This window comes from Nicotiana tabacum, chromosome 23 (assembly GCF_000715075.1).
Source record: "Nicotiana tabacum cultivar K326 chromosome 23, ASM71507v2, whole genome shotgun sequence".
Classification (NCBI taxonomy): domain Eukaryota; kingdom Viridiplantae; phylum Streptophyta; class Magnoliopsida; order Solanales; family Solanaceae; genus Nicotiana; species Nicotiana tabacum.
Window position 1 is genome coordinate 71,771,454 of NC_134102.1, and position 18,004 is coordinate 71,789,457.

The 18,004-nt window shown below is 39.0% G+C and overlaps 1 pseudogene; it reads left to right on the plus strand.

The window, feature by feature from the left end:
* The first annotated feature begins 1,544 nt into the window (after positions 1 to 1,544).
* LOC107780922 (formin-like protein 14) lies at positions 1,545 to 15,706 on the plus strand (annotated as a pseudogene).
* Positions 15,707 to 18,004: the final 2,298 nt, after the last annotated feature.

Here is an 18,004-nt window from a genome sequence, read left to right on the forward strand (position 1 = left end):
CGGATGTTATATACTCTTTGTTCTTATACCTTATGGATGCTTCAATGTGTGGAATCAAGACAACAGAAATCAAGTCAACATTCAAGTTAAAATGATTCCCACTGAATGTGTCCATTTCACAATTGTGGGTGCCAATGTAATGTATTTACCCACAACCCACATATTTGTTTTCTTCTTCCTCGCACGCAGCATCCAATTACAACCCATAAACCATCTACGACAGACTACCTTGTATAAATATGGAGATGACTCGCGTACCGTGATCTCACAACACTCTTTTACGCTGTACATTAGCACTGCCCTAGGTAGGCGCACTTTATCGGGAAAAAACATGCCCTTTGATAGCACCGTTGCTCTAGATTCATCCCACATTGCTGTCCGAATTTTGTCAATATCCCTTGTGAGGGCATCCACATCCGGCATACTTGGCAAATGATCAAGGTAGGGAATCTCCCTTGAATGAAATGGCACATAGGACTCGTACATTCTTAGTCTAACGGGGGGTATTGCATGCTCCCTCATCAAATCAGGTCCAGCGTTCTCTTCCTCCTCATCATCACCCTTATCAGGGAAGGGTGTGTCATCTCCAGACTCATCGGCATTGTTGTCATAATCACTATTCTCTTTCTGACTTTGTGCATCTGCCAGATCCCGATTAAATATGTTGTCTTCGGGCAATTGAGTAAGGACAAGACCTTCAGGATGCTCGTTTTCACTACACAACCAACAAAATAATGAGTTACTCAAATTGATAAATACTTTATATATAAAGAACGTCTTCAACCTTGACGTACATTTACAATATTTTTATCACAAGAAATTTTCGGTATTCATCCGGAGTCCTCAAAAAAACTCTTAGAGTTTAATCGTCCTCGATGTTAAACTCAACATAACAAGCTACCCCTTGTGGAGTGACAGAATACGGATATCTTCCGGTTACTTTAAGGTTCACCGAATGTTTGCTCACACTCATTTTTTTACATAACAACGATACCAATGTATCGTACTCCATTGTAAATGGCAACTTAACATGACACTATGGAGATAAACTCTAGGTTACTGACTTATTCACCACCACAGCCTCACCCCTCCCCCCCTCCCCCCCAATATAGTGAAACCCTTATTCTTCGCTCTTCAGATATTATGACAAAATACAAAACAACTTAACGAAGAAATATTTCAAAAGACTTGAGAATATTTGTGAATGGATTTTTAGAAAATCCTTAATCTCTTTAAATAAGGCAAAAACCAATCCGTGGGTATAATGTTTTAGCACCCAGTTGAATTATTGTTATGTCAGTTAAGCCTAGAAGAATTATTGGTGGGCCCACATAATATGTATAGCGCGGCAAGGAAAGACGTTATATATATAGCGCCTTTTTAAATGGAGCTATACTTAACTGGGCAAACGGCCGTTAAGGTATAGCGCCCTTTAAAAGGGCATTATATATAAAAATGTCACTAAGTATTTTTCCACATATTTTGGTTCTTTGAGTCCAAAAGAACAATATTTTTGGTTCCGGATTCTAAAAACAATTGTTGTCACTGCATCATGTTTCTTATCTTCTTCAATTCTGCTATGTGGCAACATGATTCTTATCATTTTGTAGAAGGACATTGATGTCATCATGATTGATATTCAGTGTTTGGTGCAAGGAGATGTAGTATCGGGGTGTGTCTACTTAGACCTGGACCCTGAAAGGGAAGTCATGAAGTTCCGTATAAAGTTCAACACAACTTTTTCGATCCAACATTTTAATGTTAAACTGTGATAACTTGGATATTCTATGGGATTCAAAGGCACGCTATCCAAAAGGCTTTCGAGCTGAGGTGAATACTTTCTTGTGTCTGTCTGAATTGTGTTGGTTAAGTGAATCATCTTTTCTCTCCATATTTCTCCTCTAATTTTATATATTCTGCTCGCAGGTTTTATTTGGTGATATTGAGAGCATATCTCCTGCAAAAGCTCCCACTGCAGCTCTAAATGGTGAGGAGAAAGGTGGGCTTCCTATGAAAGCTTTTTCAAGGGTACAAGAACTTTTTAGTGATGCTGATTGGGTTGATACTGGAGATGATGTTGTGTTATGGTTGTTTAAACAACTATCGATGTTGAATGATATGAAAGATTTATCAATATTGCAAAGTAGGATGAGCGGGTATTCATCCCCATTTGACTCTGAAGAAGAAAATAATGCATCGAGTATTGCTGACAGTTTGGACTTTCTGGACTTAGAGAAAGCTAGTAATCTTACTTATGCTAATACAACAAACATCAATATTTCAAATGAGCAGGATTCAGCTTCTGATGAAAATTCTGATCTGAAGATTTCTGAGGATCACGTGAAGCTTTCAATGTCAGATATTGGTCATGTTCAGCCTTCTGAAAATAACAACCAATTGGATGTTGTCATTGCTCCTGAATATTCTAAGAAATTTCGAGATTGCGATACAAGAACTTCCTCTTCTTCTACGTTACCTTCACCACCATCGTCACCTTGATTTCTAGTACAAAAGTCCCTTAATCATCAACACCATCTCCCCCTTTGGCACCCTCTATGTTTGGTTCTACTATAAAGGAGGCTTCATTACCTCCTCCACCACCACCGCCTCCTCCTCCTATATTTGGTAGCCCTTCTTCTGTACCGCATCCTCCTCCTCTTCCAGCACTTGCAAGTTCTAATAGATCACCTCCACCTCCACCCACTGCCGCCACCACCTTCAATCGGTGGTAATAGAGGACCTTCACCGCCAAGAGAACATACTTATTCAACTTCCCCTGATAGCTTTGCTAGAGAACCTCCGCCACCTCCACCACTTCCAAATAAGAGCTTTTTATGAACTCCTGCTTCTCCACATCCACCTCTTGTCCCTATATTTTCTACTTCTCGGAGTGCTCCACCTCCACCTCCTCCTCCTCGGGGCCATCTAACTGTAATTTATTAGCCCCCTCCCCCCCCCCCTCCTCCTTTGAATATTTATCGTTCCCCTCACAACCATCCACCACCACCACCTCCCCCTCCCCCTCCTTTTGTCTCTTTCAAGTTCCCCCCTTTATCTCCTCCACCACCACCACCTCCCCCTCCACCTTTGGTATCATCTAAGTGTACGCCCTTGCCTTGAGTAACTCCCCCACCTCTCCCACCTCCCCCTTCCGTCTCTCTCAAGGGCCCTCCACTTCCACCACCACCACCGCCTTCATTCTCTACATCAAATAGGTCAACTTCGTTGGCACCTCCACCACTACCACCGCTTCCACCTTCATCCTCTACATCAAATAGGTCAACTCCATTGGCCCATCCACCACCACCACCACCTCTACCTTCATACTCTACATCAAATAAGTCATTTTCGCTGGCACCTCCACCACCTCCACCTACAAGCAATTCTAAAAGGCCACCTGCACCTCCTCCACCTCCTTGAGAAGTTCCTAGGCAAGGTTCAAATCCACCTGCACCTCCACCAGCACCAAAGGCACCTAATGCTCCACCACCCCCTAGGCGGGGTTTGACACCCACTCCACCTCCACCACCTGGTGGAAAGGGACATAATGTGCCACCACCACCACCTTCATCTACTGGACGTGTAAGAGCCTTTGTAGGCTCAAATGCTCTAGGGAAAGGGTGAGGTGCAGGAGGTACTTCAATTACTCCTAAAAAAGCTTCATTGAAGCCTTTACATTGGTCGAAAGTTACACGGGCCATGCACGGGAGTTTATGGGCAGATACGCAAAATAAGGAAAATACATCCAGGTATGCATATTTTATTTTGGGGGATGAAACATTACAATGAGAACTTCTGGATCATTTCAATTTAATACCCAGATCATAACGTTTTCTATTTATTTTGTCTCGTGAAACTCCATTACAGGTCATCATTAGGCTAGTTCTGACCACTTTGAGTATACCCTAGCTTGCATCGGGTTTTTGTTATTTATCTCTTTGTTATGGGAAGTTCTGATCAAACCTTTTTAATGTATGTGACAGAGCACCTGAAATTGATATTACAGAGCTCGAAAATTAGTTTTCGGTGGCTTCAGCTACTAATGGAACTAGCAAAGGTGGAGCTCGACGTGGTTCCAAAATCAACAAACCAGAAAAAGTGCAATTGGCAAGTTATATATGCTTTATCTTGTTTCTAGTCTCTATAATCGTTAATGTGCTGATGATTTTCTATTAAACAAGTTTATTCACTTTTTCTTAAATTTCTGAGCAAGGCACGCAATAGACATGTAGGATGAAAATGCCATGTTTCCTTTGTATATTTCACTCACTACCTTACCTGTTTTATTGGAGATACTAATTCATTTATGTCTTTGTTCCCTTCCTCTGGCACTCACTCTCACTTTAGAGTGCTTTATGTGTTAATAACATTTTTTGCTTACATGTGTGAACATTTTTAACTTTAGGCTCAAATTAAACCTTAAACTCCTCCGGTCTGCAGAATTGGATATGTAATGGAGGATACTATAATCTAGCTCATCCACTTTCTTCTCCTTCCTCTTTATTCCCTGCATGGACAAGGAAGCTGAATCTTATCTTGTTAGCTAATCCTTCTCCTATTGATACTCCTTACTTTCCTCTTAGCCAAATAGGCACAGTGGTTCTTAATGATGCTTGCTGCACTTGACTAATGGTAATTGAGCGTAGAAGTTACATTTATACATGGCACTGTAATTCATAAATTTATATCAAATCATATGTCATTGAAGGGGAGCCTTGGCGTAACTGGTAAAGTTGTTGCCATGTGACCAGGAGGTCACGAGTTCGAGTCGTGAAAACAGCCTCTTACAGAAATACAGGGTAAGGCTGCATACGATAGACCCTTGTGGCCCGGCCCTTTCCCATACCCCGCACATAGCGGGAGCTTAGTGCACCGGGCTGCCCTTTTATATCAAATCATCTGTCATCAGTTGCCCATGCAATTATGCTTTTTCTTCTTGCCCAAATAAAACATTTGACATTGCGTCTTTGCCTATTCTAAAAATGCATGAATGCCAAGATAGTGTTGAATTTGCACATTTATAAGGTCAAAAGATATATGAAAGCATCAATAATCTTCCATGACTAGTAGTGTAAGCTGAGTTTGTTGTTGTTGTTGACTAGTACATGTAAGATGATTGTTTTAATGATTTAAACTCAAGAGAAGTTTAGAAGTAAAGACACACCTAAATTGCTACTAGTGCCAAATTACCATGATATTCTTGAAGTACTTGGTAGGACTGTACTCTGGCCAACTAACAGTGTTGTAACTTAATATCAGTAGTGTAAGAAAGTACGAGAAAAAATATGTTATTAATATTGGATGTTCAATACAATACAAGAGGTCCTTATTTATAGCTATACTATACAAGGACATACTACTCCTATTCCAATGTGGGACAAGACTATACTATATACATAGTTGTAAACTAACACTCCCCCTCAAGCCGGTGCATACAAATCATATGTACCGAGCTTGTTACACATACAATCAATACGAGGACCAGTGAGAGACTTGGTGAAAATATCTGCAAGTTGATCATTCGACCTCACAAACTTTGTAGCAATCTCTCCTGAAAGTATCTTTTCTCTAATAAAGTGACAATCAATCTCAATGTGTTTAGTTCTCTCAGGGAACACCGAATTTGATGCAATATGAAGGGCAGCTTGATTACGCACGCAAGTTCCATCCAATTGATTTCACCAAATTTCAACTCCTTGAGCAATTGTTTGGTCCAGACTAGCTCATATTTTGCCATAGTCATTGCTCGATATTCTGCTTCTGCACTAGACCGAGCAACTACATTCTATTTCTTGCTCTTCCAGGAGACCAAATTGCCTCCTACTAAAACACAATATCCAGATGTAGAACGCTTATCAGAAGGTGATCATGCCCAATTAGCATCTGAGTATCCAACGATCTGTTCATGACCTTAATCCTCAAATAGTAACCATTTACCTGGAGCCGATTTTATATACTGAATAATACGGACAACTACATCCCAATGACTATCACAGGGAGAATTCATAAACTGACTTACAACACTCATAGGATAAGAAATGTCAGGTCTAGTCATTGTGAGGTAATTTAATTTTTCAACCAGCCATATATAGCTTGCAAGATCGCTAAGCGGCTCCCCCTGTCTTGGTAGAAGTTTAGACTTCGGATCCATCGGAGTGTCAACGGGTCTGCAACCTATCATCCTTGTCTCCTCAAGAATGTCTAAAGCATATTTTCTTTAAGAAATAACAATACCTGAGCTAGACTGGGCAACCTCAATACCTAGAAAGTACTTCAATCTGCATAGATCCTTGGTTTGGAAGTGCTGGAAGAGATGCTGCTTCAGATTGGTAATACCATCCTGATCAGTGCCAGTAATAATAATATCATCAACATAGACTACCAGATAAATACAGAGACTTGTAGCAGAGTGCCGATAAAACACAAAGTGATCAGTTTCATTACGAGTCATGCCAAACTCCTGGATAACCGTGTTGAACTTACCAAACCAGGCTCGAGGATGATTTAGACCATAAAGTGATCGACGCAAGAGACATACAAGCCCACGAGACTCCCCCTGAGAAACAAAACAAGATGGTTGCTCCATATAAACCTCATCCTCAGGATCACGGTGAAGAAATGCATTCTTAATGTCTAGCTAATAGAGGGGCCAATGACCAACCGCATCCATGGATAGAAAAAGGTGGACTCAAGCCACGGGAGAGAAGGTATCACTGTAATCGAGCCCAAATATCAGAGTATATCCTTTGGCAACAAGACATGCCTTAAGTCGATCAATCTGTCTATAGGGACCAACTTTGACTGCATAAACCAAACGACAACCAACAGTATATTTACCTGAGGGAATATGAGCAAGCTCCCAAGTACATTTGTATGTAAAGCAGATACCTCGTCACTCATAGCCTGTCGCCATCCAAGATGAGACAACGCTTCACCTGTAGACTTAGGGATGGAAACTGAGGATAAAGAAGATATAAAAGCATAATAGAGAGATGACAAACGATGATAACTCAAACTGACATAATGAGGATTAGGGTTAAGGGTGGTCTATATACCTTTCCGAAGTTCAATCGGTGTACTAGGAGCAGGGTCCGCAGTAGGAGTAGGGTCAGGTGCAGGACGAGAACCAGTTGGGCCTGATGTAGGGCGCGAATGACGATGATAAGTCAAGAGTGGTGTTTCCGTGGCTGGGGAACTAGGAGGAACAACACTAGACTCCTCAACGGTTGGTATGAGTGAAACCTCTATGGTCGAAGGTGGAGGAGGAGCTATAGTAAACTTCTCAAAGGTTGGTATAGGTAAGACCTCAGATATATCATGGTGGTCAGCAGACGTAAAGAAAGGTTTAGACTAAAAAAATGTGACGTCAGCTGACATAAAGTACCTACGAAGATTTGGATAATAACAACGATATTCCTTCTGAACACGAGAATAACCAAGGAAGATACACTTGAGAGTGCGAGGAGCTAAGTTATCTTTTCTAGGGGCTAAGTTATGAACAAAACACGTGCTCCCAAAAACACGGGGTGGAAGAGAGTATAAGGGTGACTGGGGAAACAATACTAAATGCGGAATCTAATCCTTGATGGGAGATGAAGGCATCCGATTAATCAAATAACAAGCTGTGAGAACTGCATCGCCCCAAAAACGCAACGGAATACGAGATTCAATTAGAAGTGTGCGGGCAGTCTCAATAAGGTGCCTATTCTTTCTCTCACTAACCCCATTTTGCTGAGGAGTATAAGGACAAGATGTCTGATGAATAATTCCTTGAGAAGTCATAAACTGCTGAAACTGAGAAGATAAATATTCTAAGGCATTATCACTATGAAAAATGCTAATAGAAACACCAAATTGGTTTTGATTTCAGCACAGAAACTCTGGAATATAGAAAATAACTCAGAACGATCTTTTATTAAGAAAAGCCAAATACATCTTGAATAATCATCAATGAAACTAACAAAATAACAAAATCTCAAGGTTAAACTGACTCTACTAGGACCCTATATATCATAATGAACTAAGGAGAAGATAAACACTGCATGTCTCTCAACACTACGCGAAAAGGAGGCTCAGGTATGTTTTCCAAGCTGACACGACTCACAATCTAATGTAGACAAACTAGATAAACTAGGCACCATCTTCTGAAGTTTGGATAAACTCGTATGTCCTAAATGTCTGTGGATTAGATCTGTAGGATCTGTAACTAGACATGTTGTGGAAGGACTGAGTAAGTTAAGGTAGTAAAGGCCTTCTGATTCACATCCTATACCAATTGTCTGTCTCGTATTGCAGTCCTACATAATAAAAAAATCATCAATAAAATATATACCACAATGGAAGGCACAAGTCAAACGACTAACAGATGCAAGACTAAAAGGACAGCCAGGGACATAAATAACGGAATCAAGGGTGATAGAAAATAATGGATTAGCTTGTCCAACTCCTTTTGCCTTAGTTTGACATCCATTGGCTAAAGTAACAATGGGAAGAGACTGTGAATATACAATATTTGACAAAAGTGATATATTACCAGAGATGTAATCAGAAGTGCCTGAGTCCATGACCCATGGGCCAAGAGTACTAGACTAAACACAAGCAAAAGAATTACTAGTAATAGAAGTATCGGTCTGAGCAACTGAGGCTACTTGTGGAGATGTCTGCTTACTTACTCGATACTAAAGGAGCTTATTATATTCTTCTTTCCATATAGAAAATCCCTGGTTACCTGTAGTCTCGGTCTGAGCAATGTAAGTATTTTTGGGTGGACGACCATGTAACGATGACCTCCTCCTCGTCTATGCTCCATAGTTTTAGATGCCCGAACATCCACTGTCTGGGATGCAAGAACAGAGAAATCATGTATCTGTGATAAGATCACTAGGTGACTTGGTGCTGCAGCAAGGCGGAGTAATCGAGAAAATAATTCATCAACTGTCAGGACAGTCGGACTAGCCAAAATCTGGTCGCGTATTGAATCAAGATCATTAGGAAGTCCAGCGAGGGTAAGAACGAGAAACATCTTTTGTCGCTGCTCTTGTTGTTTTTCAACACTAGCAGAAACTGGCATCAACTTCTTAAATTCCTCCATGACTGTCTGTACTTGACCCAAATAAGTAGACATATCTAATTCCTGCTTCTTTAAGTTTGTCATCCGCGATATCACATCATAGAAGCGATATATGTCATTAGTGTATAAGGTGTGTGCCTTTGCCCAAACCAAATAATATGTCTAGAATGGACGAACCAAGGGCATCAACTTGGAATCAATAGATCGCCACAAGATGCTACATAATTGAGCATCGATCTTTGCCCAAAGTGCTATTGCCTTTTCATCTCCTTCGTTAGACTGTTTGATTAGATGATCTTGAACGCCTTGGCCTCTACACCACAACTCAACAGATGAAGCCCAAGCTAAGTAGTTTGAACCTCCCATTAAAGGTTCCGAGATAATAATAACACTACAGCTTCCAGAACTCATGTTTCTAGACCCTAAAGCATCAAATTCCAAAGACATCATTGCAAATTATTACCAAATAAGAGAAAGAATCAATTGTAATCCACTGAAACAGAGTAAGGGAACACGGAAACAAAATAAGGAAATATTGAAGTTGCCGGAATTTTAATGTAGCTGTCGGAATAGTATTGTAGCTGCCGGAAAAAACTTAAAGTGATCGGAATGAAATGAAAACAATAGGGGTATGATCGGAATTACAAGGTGACCCAACTGTTCTGAAGGCAGTTTTTAAAAAAATGGTCGGAAGTGGTCGTACGCGCCTGCGCGTGAGCTTCAGGTGGCGCGTGAGGAGACTGATGCAGGAGATTTTTACTAGGGTTTGGTCGCCGGACAGTGAAGACTCTTGTGCTAGTGTTGGATTTTGCACAACATTGACGGAGACGAAGCAGACGCAAAACAACCTTAAAAAGAGTCGCCGGAAAAAGATTTCTGCTGACTGATTTCTCTTTCCGGAATCGCTGGAATTTATGCACATCGATAAATCTCTCACAATTACTTTGATACCATGTGAGAAAGCAAGGGAGAAAATATGTTATTGATATTGGATGTTTAATACAATACAAGAGATCCTTATTTATAGTTATACTATGCAAAGACATACTACTCATATTCCAATGTGGGACAAGACTATACTATATACAATAGTAAATCCGATCCAGAAATAGAATATTGCCACCCCGTGACCTTCACTTTCAACGCACCTAGTATTGGATGAAAATTCAAAAGTTCTCTTGCTTGTTTCCTTGGGCAGCTGTGTTACCTCCACTTTGGACTTTCCAAAACACGTAACTTCCACCCACCCAGCTAATGGCTTCTGCGCCAACATAGAAGTGGTATGAGACAGTCTTGTGACGAGTCAAATCTATTGAGGATACTATAACCTTCTTCATGTATATTTTATGTCTTTTTCTTTTTTCAAAAATGAAAAGTAAGTGAAGTTACTCTTGGAGTAATAGCCAAGTCCTTAGTTATGGCCAAATTGGAAGGTTAGGGATGCCTCTTGGACTCATTGTCCTGATAGGCATTATCAAGCAAGTTTTTCACGTAGTTAGGAGAATGTTGTAGGATGAGTATAGATCTCTTTCTTTCACTAGTTAAATAAAGATATTAAGAATTTTGGATAGGTTTTAAAGAGGGGTTTTAGTGGTAAGTTGTGGCTAACAATGTGGAAAAGAAGTTTAAAGTAAGGCCTTAAATGGGTTTAACATAGGCGAAGTTTGGAAGCAAGCATTCCAAGAGAGAGAAGAACATATGGTTGCTGGACACAGATATGAATGATGAAATGATGAACTTTGGGTGGAAAAGTTCTACTTTTTTCCATCCCAGAGGTAACACCATTTCTGTTTCAGGAAAGCTAAGTTAGTTATCTTTGACCTAATATGGAGGGATATTCTGGTGATAAGGTCCTTCACCATCGATCATGAGGTTGAGGGTTCGAGTTACCGAGGGGTACAAGAGGAATACCACTTGGAAATACCACTTGGGCCTCCTAGATAGAAGTAGTAGGTTTGGAGGATGGGGTCCATCATATCAAGAAAATTTCAAATGGCTATCTTTTGAAAATTTCTTAGAAGTTGTTTTACTAGTTTGTAATATAAATTCATGTAGCAAAGTCATTTTTATAGGTTGCGATGCATGTCTAGATGGATTAGAATGAAAGGGTTGCGGAGGCTGTGCTCTAACATAGACGTGTCCCGTTGGGATGGCCATTGACCATGAATGAATTGCAGTTCACTTGCTACTTAATTTATTTGTTAGTGCTAACTTGGGAAGAGATAAATCTCTTCTATAGAAAGAAACATTTACTTTAAAGCTTTCACTATATATTATGAGATCACTATGGAATAATTGGTGAATAGTGTATTGGGTGTTGGCTTCTTTTTCTTCCTGAGGTATGGGAGTCCATTTTACAGAACTCCCTCTGTTTGTAGTGAAAGACTGGAAGTGTTAAATTTTGGTTTAACTTGTTAAAGAACGGGAATTATTTCTTAACATATGCTTTTGTCAGGTCGATTTGCGCAGGGCGTACAATTGCGAAATCATGCTTATAAAAATCAAGATTCCCTTGCCTGATATGCTGGTGAGTTCTTTTAGCATCTTCTTGTTTCTACTATCAACTTCAAAATTTAATCTCTTGCACTAGTTTATGTATCCTAGTCCACAGGTCGGTCTTTCGACCAAACCTTTTTATTGTTTATCATATGAAATAATTATATTAGTTAATATTTACTTGGGTTTAGGACAATCAGAAACTTTTGAAATCGAGCTACTTATAATTTTAAAAGTGACACAAATTAAACTACCAAAAAAAGTAATAATGAGTCGTTACGTTTTTATCAATTGTGATCAAGTAACAAATAACATATACATTTGAATGTATATACTGTAAGACTTTATTTTCTAAAAGGTTACAATTTAGTATATTGGTTCTTGTCCCTGTGTGAAGGTTGAAGATTATGGTAGAAGGTTAGGGTAGTGGCGTTTTCCTTTGTCTTCCCTAGTTCGATAGTATTAGTATTAGTACGGTACCCTTTTCCCACGGTGTGGGATAATATTGGGTATGTTGTTGTTGTTGTTGTTGTTACTGTACCCTTTTATCCTTAGTTTGCTATTATCGTATTTCTTACCCTGTTATTACTTGCCATCGGTACTTCCGTGGTTTGCTAGCAGTACTTCGTTCGTATTCTCGTTTGCTACCTTGGATTTAGTTTTTTAAATATATTGTCTTGCTATTACTTGCTATTGGTACCTCTTTCATATTCTCTGTTTAGTTTTCTAATTATATTGTCTTGTTATTACTTGCTATTAGGGCTTCTTTCACCTTCTTTAGCCGAGAGTCTATCGGAAACAGTCTCTCTGTCCTTCCAGTGTGGGGTAAGATTGCGTACATCCTACACTCTCCAGACCCTACTTGTGGGATTACACTGGGTTGTTGTTGTTGTTGTGGTTCTTGTCCCTTTGTACATTTTCTAAATCTATAGAAGTATCTGATGAACCAAATAGATACAATATTATGCAAAAATATTGAATCATCATCATGGGTTTGACAAAAAGATGGTTCTCAACAAATAAAGAATAAGATCATAGTATGTCTTGAACTCTAAATTGAAAGTGAAATATCTTTATTTCTGTTTAAAAAAGAATGATATACCGATTAACTATCTATATTTCTACTCAATAAAAGAACGAAGAACGAATCCGAAACTAGTCGGGGTTGGGTATGTGAATCATCTGTATCCATATTGCTCTATGTCAGCCGTCAGGTCTTATTCAAAAGAGCTATGGTAGTTCGACTAATTTATGAGAGCCGTTAACCTATCACAATTCTCCTCGTAATTCAATTTCAAGTTAGTTATGCTTTTCTCATATAGGTGGAGTTCAATGAACACCTAAAAGTGCGGCCTAGTGGTAAATGAGGTGGGAGAGGTCCTAGGATTTTAGTTCAAATACGAACAGAGGCAAAAAGTGAAGAGGCAGTTTCTCTCATCTGATTAAATTTTGGGGGCAGAGTTACCCATAACTATGCCGATAGGAGGTATCGTGTACCCTATAGATTAGTGGAGGTGCGCGCACAAGTAGGACCGGGCACCATTGTCATTTAAAAAAAAAAAAGAAATAGACGGAGTTCAATGAAATGTAAAAAGAGAAAATGAGTTATATAAATATATTATGAAAATAGAAGTTACTGAAGAAAGAACTAGCTGTAGAACTACTGATTAAAAAGACATATTTATTCTTTTATATTTTTAACAACTTTAGAGAGTTGAAAAGATCATGTAATTTCACCAGAGTTGAGGAGATCAAAATTAAATGTTAAACTCAATTGATATATTTCTGCTGAAATTCAAAAGAATCACTATAGATATTGTATAAAATATTTTACCCTTTGGCTCTGTCGTCAAATCGTATTGTAGTAATGTACAGTAATAATATGCCGATTCATGCATGTGTTCAGTCAGCGTGGTGAACATTCTTTAGGGATGCTCATGCATGGTTTCTTAGGATGGTTTTTTGTTTGTCTTTTTTGAGTTTTAATGGAGGTAGACTGAAATGAATGAAATATTTAGCCTGAATCTGCTTTACTAATACAACAACTACGAGTCAGTCCCAAGCAAGTTGGGGTTGGCTATATGAGTCCCCACTGACCATGTTACTCCGTCTAAACTCATCTCATGCCAATATTATTATGCGAATACAAATAGGATTTCTTTTTACTAAAAATTTCTGGATTTCTGACAAATTAGTATATGCATGTTTTACAGAATGCTGTTTTGGCTTTGGATTCGTCAGCTCTGGACATTGATCAAGTCGAAAATCTTATGAAGTTTTGCCCAACAAAAGAAGAAATGGAGACACTAAGGGTACTATCCCGTTCTCATCCTGGCAGTGCTTGCCTGTCATGGCAAAGTTTAGATCACAATAATATTTGTGTATTATGCATCTAGTCATTTATTTTGAGTTCATTCATAATGTTAGAGATATCTTCTGAAATTAGCTTCAATTTTTGTTTAAGTCTCCTCGTTTAGAGAAATAATTCACATTGAAGTTCTTACCAATGGTACTTTGGAGCCAAGACCAACACATTCACCTTTTGCATTTGTATTTGATTTTAGAATACTAGTTCAGCAAGTCATTGGAGCCAGTGGCCTATGATTTTGTTGATGTGCCTTTTGTGTAAGTAGCTGTGCAGATTGATGCCCATAATTGAATGACCCATTTGGCAGTTGCATGCTTATATGGAGTATGTACTTGCATCTATGATGTGCAAGCTTACGTTTGATGACTCCCTTTCCTGGTGTCTGTGGATGTGTATATCATAGTCTGTTGTGTATACTTGTTTCTGCTTGATTTCGCTTACCTTTATGAATTTAATTGTGCTAGTTTCTTAATACTTGCTATTTAACAACTAAAAGTTAATTTTGGTTTCAAAATTTGATCTTACTGTTTATGTTCTATTTTCCAGAACTATAATGAGGACAAGGAAATGCTTGGAAAGTGTAAGCAGGTCTTCTCCATTTTGAATATATATATACGGGAAACTACAAAATTCTTTAGCCTCTAAGTTATGAGTAATTAACTGGATTAATAACTGTTTCAGTTTTTCCTGGAGCTGATGCAGGTCCCACGAGTTGAGTCCAAGTTAAGAGTGTTTTCATTTACTATCACTTTTTTTAATCAGGTATTCGCTCTTGTACTTGTTAGTGAACCAATGTCTATGCACTCTGCCATTGATTTTTCTGTTGATTGTAATATCTTGAATTGTTCAGGTGACTGACTTGAGAACTAACCTAAGTACAATTAACAATGCTACTAGAGAGGTACTTTTAATACCTTATGAAGTTTGATTTGGCACATTCTGATTTCAGCTGGATTCTAACTGCATTTCCTGATCGAGTAGGTGAAAGAATCTGCCAAACTACGTCAAATAATGCAGACCATTCTAACATTGGGAAATGCACTGAATCAGGGTACAGCACGAGGTACAAGTTTCTAAGATCTGGATTTTCATACAAAAAAAGATTAGTTGTTTGGCTGTGAATAATATCTTTGTTTTTGTAATTACATTGCAGGATCTGCTGTAGGGTTCAAATTGGACAGTCTTCTTAAGCTTTCTGACACTCAGTGCTACAAACAACAAAATGACCTTGATGCATTATCTGTGCAAGGTAGAACTATTGTGTTATGATGCCTTTCTGTTTTTACCTTTATGTAAAGTTGCATCATTTTAGATCATACTTGTTTCCTGGAAATTTCTTTTAATCTTGTTGTAATTGCACAAAGACTGTAATTATTTGTTGCTGTTTTTTCTCTATTAAATGTCAGGATGTTACTTTAGATATGCAAGCTTGAGCTGTAAGGTAGTATATATCAATTAGCTGTAAATTGAGAGAGATTGAAGGTGACTTAAGCTTAAGTTGAGTTAGATTAGTTTGGCTCAGTGATGATTGATGAGTGGCTCAAGATTGAGTTGACAAAGTGCGAAGTTTATCTGAGCTCTGAGTCATAACCTGCCAAAAATATTTTGCACATGCTACAAGGGCTAAGGTGGCCATGGACGGGGCTAACTGAGAGGATTTCAAGGTTTTAACATTCAACATCAAATGATTATTTGTTTAAGTTTAATAATAAAATAAGCGCAATCGGGGAAGCATTGGCATGGTGCATAGCCGTCACACGTGGTAGTGTTGGCAAAAGAGGATGTGCGATGATGGAGCATGCACAAGGCGTGGTGACCAGCGGCGGTGAAGCACGAGCGGGAGCCATAGCGTACAAGGAAGGCTTACATCATAAGTGTGGCATGGTGCCTGACAAGGGCAAGGTATATGCACGAGGCTAAACGCCCATGGATAGCGCATGTCATACACGTGGTGTGATGCGCGAGGATGATAAGGTACATGTCAAGGGACGGGCGTCCAAGAATGGCGAGGTTCGCACAGTGTTATTAAAGGTGCGCTTAAAGCACGCTTAAGCCCTAAAGCGAGACTCAAAACATGTTGAGTGCTTCGCCTCGCTTAGTGGGCGCTTCAGTGTTGTCATCAAGGCTCTAAGGTGTACTTTTCCTTGCCAATGAGTGTAATCTTGAAGAGGCGTCACCAAACAATAACTAAAGCATGCGCTTTATTTGTGCTTTGCGCCTAAAGCCCCAACATACCGTAGAGATTTTTTGCACTTTTCACCTTTGATAACAATGGTTTGCCTGGGTGATATGGAAGAATGACCAATAATATGCCAAGGAAGCTTGAGGGGGGTAGCATACAGGGATGTGACACGGAATGCAATGGGTCTAGGGTATGATGGAGTGCATTGGGCTAGGCATGGTCTACGGCCTAGCCCGACCACTGGACAACAGAAGTGTCCAGAAGGCACTTAAGGGTTTAGGGTTGCTGCCCATACGCCACGAAGGCTTAACTCTCCAAAACGGGAGTACACAAACCACAAAGGTTTTAGTTTGCAGAATAATAAGAATAACACAAGTATAGAAATAAATATTAAATTCCTTAAGATTGTTATTCCCGGTCAATATTGCTGTATTTGTAAATATTAATTCTGCAAAATATAAGTTAACGTAATGAAACAATAATAATAAATTCGAGCCCACTGAATTCACAGTGTTTCTTTAAGGAATTTAATCCCCTCCTAGTACCCAAGGTAATGGATTATTTCCTCTCCAGGATAGAACGAATAACACACTGGTGTAGCGGTACTTCAAACCCCAGTGTTTCGGCGAACACAAAGTTCGGTAGCAAATCACACTTACAGTTGCTTTGTTTGAAGTTAAAAACAATGCAGAACGAAGGAGTATATACTCAGAAAAACGTATGGAAGTTCTGAGAGGAAGAAGTGCAATGTATAGCCAATTTGTTGAGCGAATTGTATGTTGAGTTCTGAGCAATTTCTTCAACACTTGCTGCTCATATTAATAGCAGCCAAGAGGGAGTGCAAGACCAAAACGTCCACCCTTCATAGTGGAGCAAGCATTACATATTTGTGGAGCAAGCACTTTGGTGGGAAGACCATTATCCGGTTGCCAAATGATCAAATACACGGATTGGAAAATATCCGTTACAAATACGGATAATCTTACGTTAATATTTACTATTAACAAATAAATTTGGTCCAAAAAATCAATCAATCGAAGCCGAAGCCGAGCGAGCGACGACGACGACGGCGCGAGGCTTGCTTTCTTCTTAACTCTTTAAGAGCTACAAGAAGAGCAATTATATATATACCCACCAAAAATGTCTTGCACTTCCAATATGGGACAATGTCTCATTGTTAAGAGAGGGAAACTTAAAATTTTACTCAAAATTTTATTTTCCCTCCATTTCCCATTCACCCTCATTTTAAGAATATTACATCTTAAAAAATTAAAACCTCAACACACTACTAAGCATTTAAAGCTTTATATGAGTGTCCTAATGTCGTGTACTCCTTCAAGCATTGTGCTGAGAGTTGTGTTATAATACAAGTGCCAATTCCCTCACTAACCAAGCTTATTTTTTCATTTGAAAAATCAAGTGAAAAGGGCACGCATGGGAAAGACCCCCTATTTGGTTTCTGGCCATGTAGAATCGCGCAGCGCTGCCATGATTACTCCAATTTTGTATCCAGAAGTAAAAAATTGACAGACCTCAAAATTCGAGAGGTTTCCAAGTTGTACATATTGAAGTTCCATATCTGTGTATATGTATTTAAAGGTGATTTATTTTTACCATAAGCTGTATTTCATAGCAATGGAAGTTCAAAAAAAAGGATCATTTCATAAAATTTATTGATAGAACAAAGAACAAACGAAATGAAAACTTTCCTCCTTCGTTTTGTCATCTCTCTCAAGCTATATCATTTAATTTGTTAGTAGATTTGTAATATGATCCAAGTTGAGATGATGAATTCAAACACTATTCTAATTTTAAGTTTGCCTTTATCCACACAGATCTTAGTAATGAAGTGGAAAATAGTATGTAATGAAGTGACATCTATAACGGT